Source organism: Euprymna scolopes, chromosome 6 (assembly GCF_053919585.1).
Source record: "Euprymna scolopes isolate OS-2025 chromosome 6, ASM5391958v1, whole genome shotgun sequence".
In the NCBI taxonomy this organism is placed as follows: Eukaryota; Metazoa; Mollusca; class Cephalopoda; order Sepiida; family Sepiolidae; genus Euprymna; species Euprymna scolopes.
Genome location: NC_136487.1, coordinates 28,657,575 through 28,677,549, shown reverse-complemented (window position 1 = coordinate 28,677,549; position 19,975 = coordinate 28,657,575). Strand labels below are relative to the sequence as shown.

Here is a 19,975-nt window from a genome sequence, read left to right as displayed (position 1 = left end):
CCCAATTTACACCATTAACGATTATTACTACCACCTTACATTAATTAACCCTTATCCTCGAGTAGTCTTCGGGCCTTGATAAACGGTGACTTCCAAGTAAAAAAAAAGACTGAATTAAAAAATCAACTTTAAAGTAATTGAGAAATATATGACGTCACTGTTTGTAACAAATTTTGATGTTTTCAAAATGAATTTCTCAAAAATGAAATGTACTCTTATGAATAGAAATCACTAGTATATATTGGGTACACTATAATAATAAGGTATTGTTTCTATAATAATAAATACAAAATCTGCATAAATTAAAATATTATATTTTAGCGGATTATACGATCGAACCACGGTGGAGGTAGAGGCACTATTAGGTACAATATAATACTCAATAAGGAATTGGCTCAATAATAATAAAAACGAAAATAAAAATAAAACGAAATGTACATAAATTAAAATATCATATTTAAGCGTATTTTACGACCGGGCAACGCTAGGCAGACTACTAGTTTAGAATAACTCTTTCCCGGTACACGTGTTAAAAGTATATGAAAATGATCGGTCGCTAACTGTTGCTTTTGGGAAGCGTCTTGTTTTTGGAAGGAACAAACAGTGACATGTCACCGGCAAGTAGAGATGTCTCACAACTGCTATGAATGGATTTTTGCTACAGATGCAGTTTATGATTTCTGGTGATTCTTTCACATATTTTGACCAGCTTTCTGTTTGGTATTAATGCAGAATACAGACCGTGCTATTTTTTAGATTGGATTTTCAAGTTAAATATTTACGGTGTATTTTTTTTTTTATTATTTATTTAATTGTTAAGCTACAAAATAGTTTAAAAAAAAAAAAAAAAACTCCTCCTCGAGTTAAAAATAGATTTCTAAATAATAAGGTTATTAATTCGGCACGGTCCGTATTCTACATTAGTATCCTGTTCATTAGTAAAATGTTGCCTGACACATTACTACTTATATATATATATATGTATATATGTGTGTGTGTGTGTGTGTGTGTGTGTAATATCCCATGTACACATATTTCGCCGTCTGCAGCTCTATAGCGTGGCAAGACCTAGCGAGATTCGAAACCGGTTAAAGACGTATATCGTATATAATTGTTGTCACTTTATTAGATTGTTGTTGATTTTGTTTGTTTTTTGTTTTTGTTTTTTGGTATTGTTCTTACGTATAAATAGTTGAACGTGTTCAAATATGTTGTTTTTTTTTTTTTACGGGAAAGAGTTTACCTAAATGCTATTGCTTTCATCCTTCTAAGAAATAGATATAAATCTGCATGAATTAAAATATCATATTTAAGCGTATTTTACGACCAGACGGCACAACAATATATTGGGTACAATATAATAATCAATAAAAAAAATTGACAATAATAATAATAATAATAAATACGAAATCTGCATATATTAAAATATAATATTTAAGAGTATTTTACGACCGGGCATTGCTGGGCGGCATACTAGTTCAGAATAAATATATCCAGGAATATAATCCATGTGTTAAAAGTATATGAAAATTGTCGTCACAAACTATTGCTTTTGGAAGCGTCTTTTTTTTTAGGAAGGGACAAACGGTTGCATGTCACCGGGAAGCGGAGATGTTTCACAGTACAGATGGATTCTTGCTAAAGATGCTGTTTATGATTTCTGGTTATTCTTTAACAGCTCGCTTTAAATACTTACATATTTCTGTTTGGTATTTATGCAGAATAGACAGTGCTATTGTTAGATAGCATTTTCAAATCAAAATTAAATTTTTACGGTATATTTTGATTGTTAAATTGTTAGGTGAAAAGGGGGTTAAAATTGAAAAAATCGTTATACATTTTGTACATTCATTTCAGTTTATTTTTAATCAGTTCAAATCCGTGTCACGTTGGTACAGTGGTAACGTCACCAGCTTTGAATGCTGCAGTTTTGCTTTCGGTTTCGATTGTAGCTGATGGTACTCAAATACTTTTTTTTTTTTTTTACTTTTGAAATCACGACTCGATAATAGTACTTGCGAAATCTGGACAAATTAAAATATCATATTCAACTTATTTTACGACTGGGTAAAGTCCTCCCCCCCCCCATTATAAGAAAGTTAAGCTTTCGTAAGTATTGGTTTTGAGTAACGCTATCAGTAGCAAATATTTTATTTTCAGTTAGTAAGATACCAGAAAACGCTTCCAAAAGCAATAGTTAGCGATCGATGATTTTCAAATACTTTTAACACGTGTATTGTATTCCTGGATATATTTATTCTAAACTAGCAGGCCGCCCAGCATTGCCCGGTCTAAAATAATCTTAAATATATTTTAATACATGCAGATTTCGTATTTAGCATTACTAGCGGGACCTGTGGAAACTCCACAGGGGACTCATTCATATGTAATATATTGATGTTGGCATTCTGTAGATGTTCAGTATAAATGGAGACGCTTTGATATTATTGTAGCACTTTTGTTAAAACAGCAAAAGTATTTATCTAAGCTAGAAGGGACGCCCGGCATATCCCGGTCGTAAAGTACGCTTAAATATATTTTAATTCTTGAAGATTTTGAATATATTATTAAAGAGTTAATGTTCTATTGATTCTTATATCCTATAAAGTTGCGATTTCAAAAATAAAAAATTATATCTATGACTTGGGTACATCAGCTTGAATCGAAACCGAAACCAAAACTTATGAATATATATACATCAATATATATATATATATATATATAGAGAGAGAGAGAGAGAGAGAGTGCCATCAACTATAATCGAAACCGAAACCAAAACTTATGACGAATTTTTGATAAAATTATTTATAAAAAAAAAATAGATTATTGAAGTGCCTTCAGCTATGATCGAAACCGAAACCAAAACTTACGAAGAGTTCTTGGTAAAATCATTTATTAAAAAAAAAAAATAGGTGACTAGAAAGCAGCAGTTTGATAATGTTGCAACTTTAAAACAAGAAAGTCTTGAAGCAATTACTACTCGCCGGTAAAAATGTCCCCTGCCCAAAGGAAAAAAAAACAAAAAAAAACGAATTTCCCGCTTTTATAAAAAAAAAAAAAATTACCGTTTGACAACCTTCCAGCTTTTCTAACGACCGCACTGTATTATGAAAATACAGTTATGACAAGCAGGCACTTGTTTTGTTACTTCCGGCAGGAGAATTTTTTCTTACTCGTTTATTCTCACTATTTAACATAGTTTTGTCTGGAGGTTAAAACATGCACGTTTTTTTAACCGCTAACTTTTATGAAATAAAACAAATATATTATATTTAATTCACATAAATATATAACACTATTAGGGAGACCCGACGTTATCCGGGATTGAATAAGGATCAACGAATGTTTCACATTTCCAATACTTTTTACCTGTCATCGAAATCGATGAAATCGCTTATTTTTCAATCAAATCGATTGATTGCCTACTCTAGTTGAGGCACATCGCAGTACACTGGGAAGAAGCTTCACGTGCCTCCCCACAGTGATTTAGTTCGCAATACATTGTAGTATACATTACACTACTGTTGATTTTATAAAATTATGTTTGTATATAATGGTTTGAATTAAAATTTAAAATACAAAAGTCAAGTATCATAGTTCAGTTGTGCTTTAGATAGAAACATTCATTTCGAACGCGTGCCTGTCATATCAAAAAACCTACTGTTGATTTTATATACCTGGCCTTACTGCTTGCGCGGTGATAATGGCTTGAATTTCAGTTTAAAATGAAAAAGTCAAATATCACGATGCAATTGTGCTTTAAACAGATTCATTCATTTCGAACATGCCCCTATCGTATAAAACAATTTGCTGTTGATTTTATATGTCGAGCCTTTCTGCTTGTGTGGTAATAAACTTCTCAAATGCACTTGTTATGTTAGACTGTGTAAGGTGTTAACTTTGTTCTTTTTTCATCGATTATTTTGATTATCGATTATCGATACTTATCGAAAAGATTTTGATACAAAACTTATATAAGAACACTGCCAGATACATAAAGTAACGTTGGGTTATGTTAACTATTGTAACGACGTAACAATTATACCAGTAACGTTGTGGTATGACTAGCATCGTTGAAATATCTTTTTTAAGCAGGGTTGGTGGGATTCGTTATCACTCACTTGCATGATAGAATTGAATACCCGTTGATTTTTCAGCATAATAAAGATATCATAATACTTGGTCACCGCTCCCATTTTGGCATAACGATTAAAAAGGCTCGCTAATGAGTCATGATACTAGTTCGGAGGTTCCCTCGGCTGAAACGTTGTGAAAATAACAACTAACATGAGAATAGTAGTCCGAATAATCCAAATTATCAATCCTCATCTAAAAAAAATTACGTAACAGAAAAATAATCAGTGATGCACATTGTACTTTTCTATGTAGTAAGGTATGAAACCGGACTGGAAATGCACCCAGTCGTATTAAAGAAACCTTTTCTTTTAGTTAATGAATTCAATTAAAGTAATATCCGGTCCTCGGTCTGGTATCTTACTTCTTGAAAATAAAATGTCTGCTACTGATAACTTTACTCAAAACCAATATTTACGACCGTTCCAATTTCTTATACTAGCGGGGTAGGGGGGGGGCTTTGCCCGGTCGTAAAATACGCTAGAATACGATATTTCAATTTGCCCAGATTTCGCATATATTATTATAGAGTCGGGATTTCAAAAAAAAAAAAAAAAGTATTTGGGTGCCATCAGTTAGAATCGAAATGGAAAGCAAAACTGTAGCATTCAAGGCTGGTGACGTTATCACTGTGCTCACGTGACACGCATATGAACTGATTAAAAATGAACTACGATGAATGTACAAAATGTGCAACAATTTTTTTTATTCAATTTTTACCCCCTTTTGGTCCCTTAAAACTATTTTAACCGGCTAAAGACCTATAAAAGAACGATTCATAAAAAAAAATCCAGTCATTTGAGGCCCCTAGTGATACTCTGCGACTTTTAGTTTCGGAAGTGATAGAGTTTGAAAATATGGAAACACAGATATAGGGCGTTTTATAAATTAGATTTTAAATATTTTTAACGCATCAGTAAAAAATAAATAGATGAACCACATATTTTTCTTGCTTAAATTTTCTAACTGTAATTAAAAAAAAAAACTATGTCGCCAATAGTAGCGCTTGCCAAATCATAATAAATAATGGTAATTCACTCGTCCCAAGAATTCAGACAAAATTCTTTGAAAACCTTTATAAATGTTTACTTAAAAGTTCGGTTTTCAATGTACAAGGTACCTTCAATAAGTTTCCAGACTTTTTTTTTTTTTTTTTTGTACAAACATTTAAACTTGTCGTAAACACTTGAAAATTCAGTATGTTATTGCAACACATCTTATGAGATGACTGGCCAATTTTTATGCTTTCAGGTTCAAATGAACAGCTACAGCAGGAATTGGAATACACCCTACTCAAGTCTGATTATCACAGCTGGTGAATTTAAAAACTCCAATCTGTTTTAAACTTGAAAAAATACCACAGAAACGTATGGAATTCTTCAAACTGCTTTTGGACCATCTTGCATGAATTTTTGTTTTGGAGTGTCGTAAGAGATTCAAGGAAAATAGGGATGGTGTGGGAGGAGTAAAGAAAGTCAGAACACCAGAAACGATTGGCCAAATACAGAATTTCATGGATAAGGACTGTCGTATGTTTATAAAGACAATGAGTGCACAGTTTGATGTCAGTGTGGGAACTGTGCACAATTATTTGCGAGGAACTGAAGATGCAAAAGATCTGCGCAAAATTTATCCCAAGGATAACTTCACCCTTGTCACAAATCACGATGGGCATCAAGACAGTTCCCCACCCTCCCTATAGCCAAACCTTGGCCCTTGTTACTTTTGGTCATTCTCAAGGAAAACTTTTGAGGCTGTCATTATAAGACAATTGAGGGGATGAAAGAGTCTGTGATGAGGGTCATTGAGATGCTCACACAAGAGGATTTCCATGAAGCCTTCGGGAAGTTGTTGGGGCGGTACAACAAATGCATTGTGGCCGAGGGAGATTGCTTTGAAGGGGACTAGAGTGTCGTGTGTGTACTATCAATAAAAGTGTCCATACAAAAAGGCATCTATACTTATTTAAAGCATTTCGTTAGTTGTATTAGCTTCAACATTTCAAGTTGACAGGTTTTCAGTTCGATTCCTATAAAAAAAAAAAAAACACGTAATTGCTTCATTTATCACCAGTTTACATCGCAACGTTAGTATGTAAGTACGTAGGTAGTTAATGAGAATATCCTGCCTTGACAGAGTACAAAATAGACTTCGTAGCTTGGTGGGGGATGCCCTTTTCTCTACCCTGCAACCTCTTTCCCACAGAAGAGACGTAGCGAGCCTGTCATTGTTCTATCGTTATTTCCATGGCAAGTGCTCGTCTGAGCTCCATTCTCTGGTCCCCCCTCGCCAATCTTTTTCAAAAAACACCCGACTAGCTGAAACCACCGTCAATAGTTTTCCCCACTCCTTATCTGTGCTTAAATCAAAACGTAGATTCCATGAACAAAGCTTCTTTCTTAGAACTGCACGCCTGTGGAACGCTGTTCCGCTTACCTGTTTCCCTCCCGACTTCAATCTGGATGTCTTCAAGTCCAACACAAACAAATTCCTGATGAACCGCCTCCCCCCTAAGTAATGACACCTTACCAATTCTCCAATACTATTGCTACACTATCCCTTTGATTACTGTACACACAATAACCCTTATCACCGAGTGGTCATTGGGCCTTGATAAGTGGTGAACCCCATGTAAAAAAAAAAAAAAAAAAATTATAAATGCACAATTAAAAATATTTATTCTTTGGACTACTGTTCTCATTTTGTTATTTTAACAACGTTTTGTCCGAGGTAATCTTCGACCCGTGACGTAGTGGATAGAGTATTTGGTAAAATTCAGTTGTAAAATGTACACTCTTCTGGAGGTTGAAGGTTTAATTCTAAGTATGGTTGAAACTCAGAATACAACTGAAAATTACTTAGGACTTCTACTCAGTAATGGCTGACGGAACACGAGCATACTACCCCCGTGGATTTAATGAAGAGTCTCGTTCAAAATTTTGTGCAGATTCTCGAGTTCGACAGGAAGTATCTCGAGTTCTACAAGATACACCTGAAGAATGAAGAATCAACCAAAATGTTGTGGGAATAATACTCAAGGTGAGAACAGTAGTTCGAAGAGGCATACGAATAATCAATCCTCATCTCAAAAATTCAGAAACGTAAAAATATTTGTTTTTTACATGTTTTGAATGTTTATCTTTATCTTGGTTGTGTGCGTTGTCTTCACAGCGTTTCAGCCGTTGTATTCCCGGCCTTCTTCCAATTTTCCGAAATCCCCCCCCCAAAAAAAACCATATGACAGAAGACCTTTGAGAAAGGAAATTTCAAATTTCTCCAAAGAATATGACGAAAAAACACTTAAAGAGGGGCGGAGAGTACATCGGCCGAAACGTTATGAACAAAAAACAACAAAGAATAAGTAGAGCTGTCCAAATTCCATCTAATAAAAATAACAATGGTTCGTCTTAGGAACCGCCTCAAATACAATTGTAAGTACGCAAGTGCGAAGTTAGGAGATTCTTTTCGATTGAGGATAGCGTATTTGAAATATCTGCCAAGTTTTTTTCGTTTCTTCTTCTACTTAAGATAGGATATAAAACGAAAAATATACCAACTATAATGTTGGTTAGGCTCGTTATTAGTCTCCGAAAGAAAAGGGAAAGAAATTATTTTTTTTTAATCTTGCCCCGTTCCGGAAAGACCACCCCGTCCACTTCGCTTCGGTCGCCCGGCTGAATAAGGAAATTCCCATGTTAAGAATTACCATATATGGGCAATGGACGCTCTAGTGCTATCGGAGTCGTAAAAACTTGAATATGGACTCCTGAAATCGACTTTTTCTATGAGTCCTAAAATGTTGATATATATATGTATGTATGTATGTGTGTGTGTGTGTGTGTGTGTGTGTGTGTGTGTGTGTGTGTGTGTGTGTGTTGGCAGCGATTATGGTATCGTCAAATTCGTTCTTTTTCCGCCTCACGCAAAATGTAACAAATTTTAAGGTAAAAGAAGTAATAAGCAAAAAAGTTTTGAAATCATTTTAATACAGTTATTTTTTTTTTTACTTATATCACGTTATTTCAGACGATATATTTTCAAGACTTCGTCGGGTACATTATATATCTGAGTACAGTCTGGGAGCAATTTACTCCCAATAAAGAAATGTTACAGTTCGAAGAAGTAAAATTCGAACACGTGTTCGAACATTAATCTTAGTACAAAATACAATTATATATATGTGTGTGTGTGTGTGTGTGTGTGTGTGTGTGTGTGTGTGTGTGTGTGTGTGCAAACGTCAATGTTTTTTATCTTCTGTAACTTACTCAAATAAATATCAGGTTCTTATGTTGAATTTTTCTTTATAATCGGGCACTTTGATGGTGTTGTCTTCCACAACTATACATATAGTTATTAACAAAAGTTTGAAGACTCTTGCAGTGTAGAACTAAACTCAAAACTGAGAGCAGAAGATATTGTATGCTTTGTTCAAAATATCGGAGCAGTTAATATAAATAACTTATCTTCGTTTTTATTTCTCCGGGTTTAGTTTATATATATATATATATATATATATATATATATATATATATATATATATATATATATATATATAAAATCTCTCCAGACAATGCATGAATCCACTTAATGTAAGGAGCTAAAAAAATATTACTTCAAGATCAAAAACTTGACAACGATATGTATGGAATAAATTCTGATCTAGAAAGCAGCAATTCTTCCCTCTTTGTCAGAAACATCCTGGAATGTGAGGACTAAAGAACAAAAGAAGGGGAAGATAGAGTTACGAGGCTGCCGAAAGTAAACCCAGGGTCTACTTTCTACTCTACTTAAAATGTGTCCAAGCATCTTGATAAGAAACATTGTCCGTCGATTGGCCACTCTGTTCATCCTCCGTTGATCTGTCACATATAATTTTTATTACTAAAAGCGAAGATTGAATGAACGCATATTTGTTCATTTTGTTTGTTTGTTTTTAAATAATCAACTTTTATTGTCGACATTTGTGGATATAGTAGAAAACACTATATTCATTTTCTCTACCAAGCCACCGGTGGCGGCATTGCTTTGCTCTCTCTAGTAATATTCTCGGTTGGTCATCAACAAAGAAACAGAATTTACAAGAATTATTGTAATATTAAAACGAATAACAACTCGAAGCAAACAAGCAAAAATAATTCTTCGAAAATTTTCGAGTTTTAATTGAAAGCCCCTCGACGTAAATACCATCGACTAATGCCAGAAGCAGAAGAATCCTACCCCTTCACTGTATAGGTATCTTGCTCGAAATACTAGACTGTGGAATTTCTTCCTGGTTTCTTACTTTCCTGATGTACTGACATGCAGAAATTTAAATGTAATGTGAACAAACATCTCGCTGATCAACTCTCTGCATAGTGTCTTTGTAGATATAGTCCAAAATAATAACCATTACGTCCAAGTGTGAGTACGCCTTGTTTTAGCTGAATACTGATGCCTCCATTCAGTCTCGAAAGACAAAGGATACACCATGTAAGGACAGTAGCGCGTGTAATTGTGAGGCAAAGGTTGCGCAATCTCCAACCACACCTCTCCTGAATCGGCACTGTTTGAGTCCAGTGGCAAGGAGAAGTCCAGGACAACGGGAAACAATGCCAAGATAAGCGGAGATCATATACAGCACTTGGAAATCCCAAATGGTCACTCATTTAGTACTGACCAGGTTCAACATTGCTTAACTTCGGTGATCCATCGGGAACCAGTTTGTCAACGTGAGTGTAGCGTGTATAGGAGAATAAGAGTAATAAAGTCGTTATTTCCATTAATCTGTGTGTATTATTCACACTTTTTTGCATACTAATGAATAGTCGCTTAAGCCTAAATGCCACTCGAGGATAAGGGTTAATGAACAGTGAGACAATACCGTAATGGTTGGAAACGATGGTTAAACCTGGGTAAAATTTGATTATTTAAAAAGGCAACTCAACAAGAATTTGTTAACATAGGACTTGAAAACGGCCATGTTCTAGTCAGCTAGGAAGTAGACCTATGGTATTGTATTCCACAGAGGTGTAGTTCAGCTATAAATAAAAATAGCAACTTGTATTCAAGTAATCAGTAGCTTACAATATATATTAGATTTCAGCATTAACTATTCCACAAAGAGTTGATATGCCGTAAAATAGACCGACAAAGCCAATCTGTTCTGACAACTACGAGACAAACACACGTACACACCGGCGCGCGTTTACCTAAGGAATTCACACACATGCATATATCCGCACACACTTACATATATAATCACGCATACACTAAGATACAGAAGTATATACACACTCATATATGCATATACACACACTCACTCCATACATCGGTTTACTCTCGCGCACACATTAACACACACACACACACACACACACGTATACACTCATACAAGCCATTCCCATACATATATGTGTGTGTATATATATGTGCATGTGAACATGTGCACGTACTGTCATATATACACACGCACATATTATAATCACGTTGACATACTGGTTCTCGTTAGATCACCAAAGTTAAGCAACGTTGAGCCTGGTCAGTACTAAATGGGTGACCAAGTAGGGAACACCAGGCTCTGTATGTAGGAGGACGGCGACACCTCCCTGCTAGAGTTGCAAAAACCTGATGACGTCATCTCCCCTGATGGGATATGAATTTCATACTTACATGGAACTTCCTCCTTTGGAAGAAGTCGGTTGAATCCGCATAGCGTTAGTGCCGTTTCCATTCCATTCCATTCCACGCTCACATTTGCAATTGGACACGTGCTATACGACAAATTCAGATACTTATATGTGTAATTTAACGCACACATATCTATGCTGCCGTGCATAGACTCATACAGCGTTTGATGGCTACAAACGTGTGTTCTAGCTTGCTTGATGGATAAGTTTTCAAGCAATGCCTGTGCGTGAAACTTTTAAGTGAATGAAAGTCTGTGTACGAAAATCAATCTCACTCTCTGCGACTGACACAAATAGAAGAACAAGTGTATATTATTGGAATCGACATATATAGCTTAATTCTTAACCTCAGATTATAACGACAAGGGCTGGAGCGATAGATAGTAACAAGCGAAGAATATCCTTTTTCGATCCCAGCTAATGGTACGGGAGTCATATTTTAAAACTTTTGAAATCATTACTGTATATATTGGGCACAATTAACTAATCCATAGGGGGTTTTCTCTTTAATAACGAATACGGAATCTACATGAATTAAAATATCATGTTTAAGCCTATTGCACAACCAGGCCTGCTGTTTCTTGTTAATGGAGTCAAAGCTGCTTTAGGGCGGCGTTCGAATCTTTCGACCCGAGACAATCGCCATGTTCCCGTCGTCTGCGTGCCTGTCTTTAAAGAGGCTGAAGGGGGAAAAATTTCCTGTGATTTTAGCGCGCCTTCAGACACCAATCTGGAAATTTCTATGTTCCGACACACACACACACACACACACGCACACACACACACACACACACACACACACACACACACACACACACACGGAGGCACGCGCGCGAACGCAGGCACACACACATACACATATATCCGTATACAAATATACACACGTATATATACGCGTACATGCGCATATATGTATGTGCGTACGTACACACACATTTGTACATACATACACATATCACATATATATTCGTGTAGTTACACACATTTAATGCATATATGTATGTGCATGTGTAAGAGTGTTGCCGAAGGCTTGAATTCTAATTAGTCAGTTATTGGCTGTATCTTTCCATTTTGGCAAATGCCTAAGCACCATATGCCACGAGTTTTGTAAATGATAATGGATAATGATGAAACTCTTCCGAACTCTTCGTTGTGCATGGTCTTGAGAGAGATGGGGGAGATAGATAAGCTCTGTCAGATTTCACTAACTCACAGCACATTGCTTCAGGGGTCTCTACCGCGCAGCATCTCCAACACTCGGAAGAAGTGGTCAGGGTGATCGTTTTTACACACACACACACACACACACACACACACACACACACACACACACACACACACACACAGAGAGAGAGAGAGGCGGGTACGTACGTACGTAATAATACGTGCATCTATACGTGTATGTATGAACACATATATATTGCGTACGCGCATTTACATATGTATGCATATCTGCATACGCACGCCTATATATATGCATATGTATAAGTAGAGAAATAAAAAAAGGAACAAATCAAGTTATGTGGTCATCAACGTTTCGTCTTTATTTCGAGACTTCCTCTAAATGAATGAAATTAAGAAAACAAATATGAAATTAAGAAAACAAATATATTTTCATTTCAGTTACACTTCCGAATTAGAATTATAACCGACATATTTGTTCCAAAAAGAATATGAATTGCATCATATCTTTTTAAATATGTTAACGGCTATATGACGTTATAAAAAATCTGAATCTCTTTCACAACGTTATGCCCCCCCCCCGCTTATTTTGAATTTTTTAACGACTTTTTCTGTTTCTGAAATGTAACAGGGTCATACATTTCATTACATCAAACATATATTTTCAAATATTTGTACTGGTGTTTTGTTTTCTTAATTACGTTCATCTAGAGGAAGTCTCACAATAAAAACGAAACATTAATGAACATATAACTTGGTTTGTTCTTTTCTATCCCTCTCTATATATATGCATGTGTGTGTGTGTGTGTGTGTGTGTGTGTGTGTGTGTGTGTGTGTGTGTGTGTGTGTGTGTGTGTGTGTGTTTTAATTTCCAACAACTTTTATGTTTATGAAATGGAACAAGGTCATACATTTCATTACATCAAACATATATTTTCAAATATTTGTACTGGTGTTTTGTTTTCTTAATTTCATTCATCCAGAGGAAATCTTGAAATACAGACGAAACGTTGATGAACACATAACTTGGTTTGTTCTTTTTTTATTTCTCTATTTCGTCCGAATACTATTTCCATTATTCTCATCACATATGTATATGTGTGTGTTCATATATGTATATGAATACACACACACATACATGACCGCACATATGACATATGTATATACAACTGTTGACACGCACGTGTTCATATGTATATATGCGAGTACGTACACACATGTACCATCTGTATGAGCGTACGTGCAACTCCATATACATATGCGTATATGTGCCCACACACAGACACACAATTAATCATCCTTTAGTCATCGATAATAGCATGAAATCAGTTGGACATTCAATCGATTTTATCCGCGTTTATTTTTTTGTTAACTTTCGCTCATTTGTTTCTGACTCATTTCTCCTCGGACGGGACACCCATCAAAAGCGTGTCGTCGGTTCTAAGGACTTTTTGCCATAGAAATCCCATAAGATTGAATTAGTTTATTTATTTTATTTTATTGCTTTGCAACCTATCAAGTCTTTGCAAGATATCAATATCCATGAATGCACAGCATTTACCTCCCTTCCACCGCAGGAATATGTGACACAAGGTCGGAAGCCGGTACACAAAAAGAAATGCATGTTAGCACATAAAAATATCTGAGCAACCCCACCGGCATTCGTCAGCAGGTGCGCCTAACGAGATTAGCAATACACTTAACAAAACGCGTGAAGGTAACGCCTAGAACTGTAGAGAGTATACCTGAGTTGAATAAAAGAAATTCCAAAGGGAAACCAGATTGCATGGATTTCCCAAAATTATCCGTGCGTAAATCAAAATACTAGAACCATCTCAAGTATAAACTTGTTTCGCTTCTCTGGTTTATCTTAAACTAGCATGGGTGCCCGGCGTTGCCCGGGTGTTTGGAGGTGTGTCTTGAGCAAAAAAAAGTGGTAATAGGCAGACAGGCTCGAACCCGTACAGCGAAGGAGGAAAAAGAGCGTGAAAAAAAGTGACATCTTTGCATTCGCGTCCATCTCAAAACCGGAAGTGGCGAAGGTTTAAATTAAGGCTAGTCAATCGAAAAGGGAGGATCGACCCATCCCTGTAGAAAAGTGCCCAGTTGCGGGTGAAGGAATTAATGTCTTTGTTCAATTTTTTTATATTTATCGTCGGAAGGGTCGGGCTTCAAAACGATACTGATATCGTGAAAATCTGTCGCCTCTTTCGAAAGTTTTAGGCAGACATACATACATACATACATACATACATTTAAACAGACAGGTGAGATTTATATAATAGACTAGCAGGGCTACCCGGCGTTGCTCGGGACCGTATAAACAATGAAAAAACAAAAGCAGATATTGAACATATGTTTTATTCTTAGGGGAGAGGAATCTTTCATCTCAAGTTTTAGCGTTACAAACAAACATTTGTCTTTTATATATATAGATAAGGACAGGTTTTTTTGGGGGCCCCCCTCGAAGATAACTGATCAGTTGACCAACTTCTAGTGGTCCGTTTGACGTGAAATTTCGATATTTGTCATCCGGGTGATGGGGCTTCGATATGATACCAAATTTGTCAAGTTTGGTTCCGTCTTTCAAAAGTTTTAGCGTTACAAACAAACATACATACACACAGACGTTTGGCTTTTATATATATAGACTAGCAGGGCTACCCGGCGTTGCTCGGGACCGTATAAACAATGAAAAAACAAAAGCAGATATTGAAAATATGTTTTATTCTTAGGGGAGAGGAATCTTTCATCTCAAGTTTTAGCGTTACAAACAAACATTTGTCTTTTATATATATAGATAATGACAGGTTTTTTTGGGGCCCCCCTCGAAGATAACTGATCAGTTGACCAACTTCTAGTGGTCTGTTTGACGTGAAATTTCGATATTTGTCATCCGGGTGATTGGGCTTCGATATGATACCAAATTTGTCAAGTTTGGTTCCGTCTTTCAAAAGTTTTAGCGTTACAAACAAACAAACATACATACATACATACATACACACAGACGTTTGGCTTTTATATATATAGAAGATGACAAGCTAGACAAACTCTTAAATCCTACTAAGGGTAAATTTTATAAAAGACAGAAATCTTAAAGAATGACACCCACCGCTCGGTATGTCTCTAACACCCAGCGCATATCGTGTAGCTGCACGGTCATAACTTGCCTGGCAGAGAAAGTGGGTCATGTTTTGCAGAATACATGATTTGTGGAGTTCCACAATCTTGCTTTTGATCGTATGTAGATTGCATGAACAGAGATGGATTCAGTTATGCACAGACTAATTTTCACATACACTCACACGCATTCACACATATATTCATTTGGTTTGCTCGACCAGAATGGGTAAGTCAGGCACTACGAATGACAAGATCCACATTTTCTCCAACAGGCACCTGAATGCATGTACTGGTGCACGGTGCGTTCCGTGTCAGAAAACTCAACTGTTGTTCATCGAGACTAATTTTGCCTTACGAAGCTTAAAAGTCACGTCTGTCCAACTATTTCCTCCATAGGTGAAAAGGAAAAAGGTGTTAGAGATAACGACTTTATAAAAGTCTCCAGCTATAAAATTAGGGCAACTTGTTATACTTAAACGGCTACCAAATTGCTGCACAAGATTTGGGATTTGGTCTCCATGTCACCCGAACGCAAATACGCATATATCTTTTTCTTTTTTTAAAATAATTTTCTAATCATTTTGTTCTAGCTAGGGATGGGTCATCCTATCAGATGCGAGAAATTCACCCGCTATCTCATACATTCCAATGGAGAGATCTTTTTAAGATTCTAACCGTCCCTTTAAGTTCAATTGTTTGTATCTCTTTTGCACTTGGTTTGTCAGATATATTTGCCATATAGTTTTTATGTGTATGTGTTCATGTGCAATGAATGCGGTATAGTATGCACATTGTATTAATGTATATTTTAGTATATGACATAGTTCTTGTATGTATGGAAAAGCAACTAACTATATGTAAAGATAGAAAATATGTGTGTGCATTCTCAACAGTACTAGCATTAGCAGTATATGCACCACGTATGCAAAACTTTTCTAAAGCACTTGTCGGGACGAATGCATAAAAGTCTGTGACTAAAACCGCATCATCCGGACAATATTCAGTAACAAATCAAATGCAGTTTAAAATCCGTTTAAAAAAAAATTTTATTTCATTCAAACGAATAATTTTTTTTTTTTTTTTTTTTTTTTTGCAATTTGAATTCTAATAATTTTTATGAGTGTTCAACTTCCGGTTGGGGGGGCTTTGAGAGCAGGGAAATCCGTTCACTTTCCACCTCTCTTTCAGCTCGACCTTTAGTAGAAACAGACTGCCTAACATAAGTTGCATTGTGGCTAAGGATTAGCAATCAATAAGACATGGCGTAAATGCATAATCACACGTGTGCTTATATACTTTCAGAATACGCATGTATAGATTCATGCCACACATTTGTGGTATGGCATGTATGCTTGCATCTACACTTTAGAGTGCATGCTTTGCTGTAACTTTTACCACGATACTTGTGTCTAAGGAGTAAAGGCTATTTGGATCATAATGATAGTGCGTATCGTATGTGCACACATGCGCATATATCCGCGGGACACACGTGCGTACATTTGTAGTACGCGCGTATTTATATGTGTATTGCAATATATGTGCAAGCATAAACGTCTTTTAGTATGCATTTTATTGGCTTACTTGACGATGCATACGAAAAGGCCGAAGATACGCAAGCGAAATTTGCAGGTTCCAGCGGACATATTTCATGTTTCAAAAAGTTTTGAATTCAGGTAAAACGTTTAGTGAACCAAACAAAAACTATGCAAAAGAAATGCTAAACTATTTGATTAAATAGAGCATGAAGACATTTTAATTCGGAAATGGATATGTTTTTTTTTTTTTGGTAACTTTTAATAGAAAAAGTAATGCTTCAACTTGCGACTCCAAAATGAGGATATGTGTTGCATATGCGTGCACGTACTTTTTGTATCTGCATAAAATTGAGTTACGTTATGCATTCGTATGCTATTTGCTAAGTAGAAACGTGATATATTTGTCAAAAATGCATATTTTTCAAAAATGCATATTTTTCAAAAATGCACATGCACGTGTAATGTAGAACATTGCATGCATTCAAACGCGACTTTTATTTCTAAATTGCATTTCATAACATACAATTGTAAAACTATTTTAGTATGTGCACATTGTAAGTTCGAGTGCATCTTATGAAATGCTTGAAATGCACATGCATGCATTTGCACATAGATGCATCTGATTGCATGTAAATCTGAAAACATTTTGCGTTTTTAAATAACTTAAAAGTGATATTCATTTAGATTTTAGCAAATTCTTTAGATGTCTTTTTGGTAAAATTCTGCAGAGCAACATATGCAATAATGCGTTTAACTTCTTTGCATGTGCAACAGATGCATAAAGTTGGATGCACTGTTGCATATGCTTCTTTATAGAGTTGCGCTTACAATATAAAACGAATCTGCATGTTGAGCAAATTTAGAAGTTTTAAACATGCACTTGCATAAAAACGAATCTGAACTTTTTTTCTTTTTAAATATGAAATTCTACTTTTTTTAAGCACTTACCTGGGCTGAATTTTAAAATGTTGCAAACTCTTGAAGCAACTGAGAGCAAAGGGTTAATATATATATATTTTTTTTTTTCAAAATCGGTTGTACGGGCAAACTGTTGGATGCAGACCTCTAGGACAGGTGTGATGACTATAATCAGGTGCAGCGCAGGCAGCGACAATATCACCGTAAAAGTAGCGAACTGAGCTCGTTCGAAAAGCCGATCTCTCGTAAAAATGAGTGGAACGAGTGAAGAAGGCAGAGACCGGCGGACGACGATGACGTAAAACAGTGCTTTTTCTTTCTGTGATTGAGAGAAGAGGAGAACGCGGGCAACTAGGGTGGCGGCGGCAACTGTAATGGCGGCGAGGGCGACGACGGTGAATACCAGTTGGAATCCCGCCACTAGAGTCGATCCTTTTTCTCCCCGACAAGCGAGCGAAACACGTGGCCAATTAAAGACAACCGACTGCCGACTACCATATATGGACTTTTCGTATCACGTGTAAGGGTGACGTCAGCTAACCAGGGGCCGGACAAGACAAGTTGAGCTACCACCAAACATAGGCAAAACTTGTCGCCCTTTTACGAGGCCACATCCCTCCTCTCACTTCGTTTAAGAAGTTGCGTCACTAATAGGAAAGAACCCGCGTCCTGGTTGATATTTGGGGGTTTCTCTCTTTATTATAATAAATGGCAGATATAATGTGTTTTTTTGTCTTTCCCTGTCTTTAGTTTTCATAATTTTATGACTTCATTATTTCTTTTTTCTTACATTTCTTGGTCTCTCACACTCTTCTTCGCTTCGTCTCTCTTTCTCTCTATCTCTCTCTCTCTATCTCTCTCCCTCTCTCTCTCTCTCTCTCTCTCTCTATATATATATATATATATATATATATATATATATATATATATATATATATATAGATATCGTCTGTCTTTCTTTTTCTTCATTTCTTTTTCCTTTACTGAACCCCTTCTTTTTCTTTTTTCAAACAGCCATTATTTTTCTGTCCATATCCCCTCTCCTCATTCTTTCCTTCTTGCTTCCCTCATTCCCACCCTCCCGCTCTCTCTCTCTCTCTCTCTCTCTCTCTCTCTCTCTCTCTCTCTCTCTCTGGTGTGGTTTTCTATGCACGTGCATATCTATCTCTCTATCTATCTATCTATCTATCTATATATATATATATATATATATATATATATATATATATATATATATATATATATATATATACCTAAATAATAAGATGTTTTCACACAGTCATGAGCATGTTTCGATCAGCCAGTTATAAGTAACTAGAGACCTTTTTTCAGACGATATTGCTTATACAAAGTTTAGTCCGTAATGAAAATGACCGAAACATTCTCATGAATGTGTAGCGACATATTAATGCACCAGTAAAACAAATAAAAAGTATACCTTGCCCTACTTCAGTATTGAGCACTCTTGTATGGACATCGTTAAAATTTATTTGGTTACTTTACGTCTGGAAAATATTAACCTGAAATATATAACTATATATATGTGCGTACGTGTATGCGTGTTTTATATATATATATATATATATATTAATTTTCCTCCGCCTTCCTTTTTGGTTTACTTTTTATATTCTTCTTTTATCCTCCATATATTTCTTCCTCTTTTTCCCCCTCATTCATTTCTGCCTGTCCCTTTTTTATTTCCTCCTTCGCTCTTCTTCCCTATTTTCTATCCATCACTTTCAACGATTCTTCTCCGTTCCTATTCTCTCCTTGCATATGTTTCCTCTCACCTTTCCTTTCTGATTCCTTGCCATTTTTTACACCTCCCCGTCTTCCCTCTCCCTATCTCTCTCAACTTCTCTTCTTCATCTTCCTCTTAACCCTTTCCCGCTTTATCGTTCACCCATCTATTTCTGCATCGCTCTATTTCACCCATCGTTTTTCTCTCATCTTCCTTCCTTCTCTTTTTCTTTCCTTACCTCATTCCTTCGTTTTTTCTTTTTTTCTTTTGTATTTCATTCCCCTTTTTTACCTCGTTCTTTCTTATTTCGCTTCACTTTTCCCGACTTTACATCTCTTCCTTCTTATTATTCTCAGTCCGTACATCACTTCAAACTATTTAGTTTAAGTTTTAACTCTTAGCCTCGAGTAGATTTTGCGCCTCGATTACTGGTGACACCTTAATAAAAAAAATAAAAAATAAAAATAAAAATAACATCTCCAAAATGAATCTGACATTACTAAATTGTCAATAATGTACGCATCATGGCATTCAACCAAATACAAATTCTTGGAGGTTATTAATTGTGCAAGAGGATATTGATCTAACTGATACCGTCACAGTTTAATAATCTGTGACCAGTTCGAATCCTATCGGATCTGGGAAATGTATGGACTTGCAATTTCGCCCTAAAGATA

The 19,975-nt window shown here is 35.9% G+C and overlaps 1 protein-coding gene and 1 long non-coding RNA gene across 3 annotated transcripts in view; one reads left to right on the top strand and one right to left on the bottom strand.

The window, feature by feature from the left end:
- Positions 1 to 18,198, bottom strand: part of LOC145277591 (uncharacterized) — a 351,477-nt gene extending 333,279 nt beyond the window's left edge. Inside the window, exon 1 of one of the 2 annotated variants that reach the window (XM_080129107.1) lies at positions 17,588 to 18,198. The gene's annotated coding sequence lies outside the window, so the exon portion shown is untranslated. The remainder of the gene's footprint in view (positions 1 to 17,587) is intronic. The other variant, XM_080129105.1, reaches the window with a different exon arrangement.
- Positions 404 to 19,975, top strand: part of LOC145277594 (uncharacterized) — a 42,452-nt gene continuing 22,880 nt past the window's right edge. Inside the window, exon 1 of the long non-coding RNA XR_013868165.1 lies at positions 404 to 683. This is a non-coding gene — a long non-coding RNA (uncharacterized LOC145277594). The remainder of the gene's footprint in view (positions 684 to 19,975) is intronic.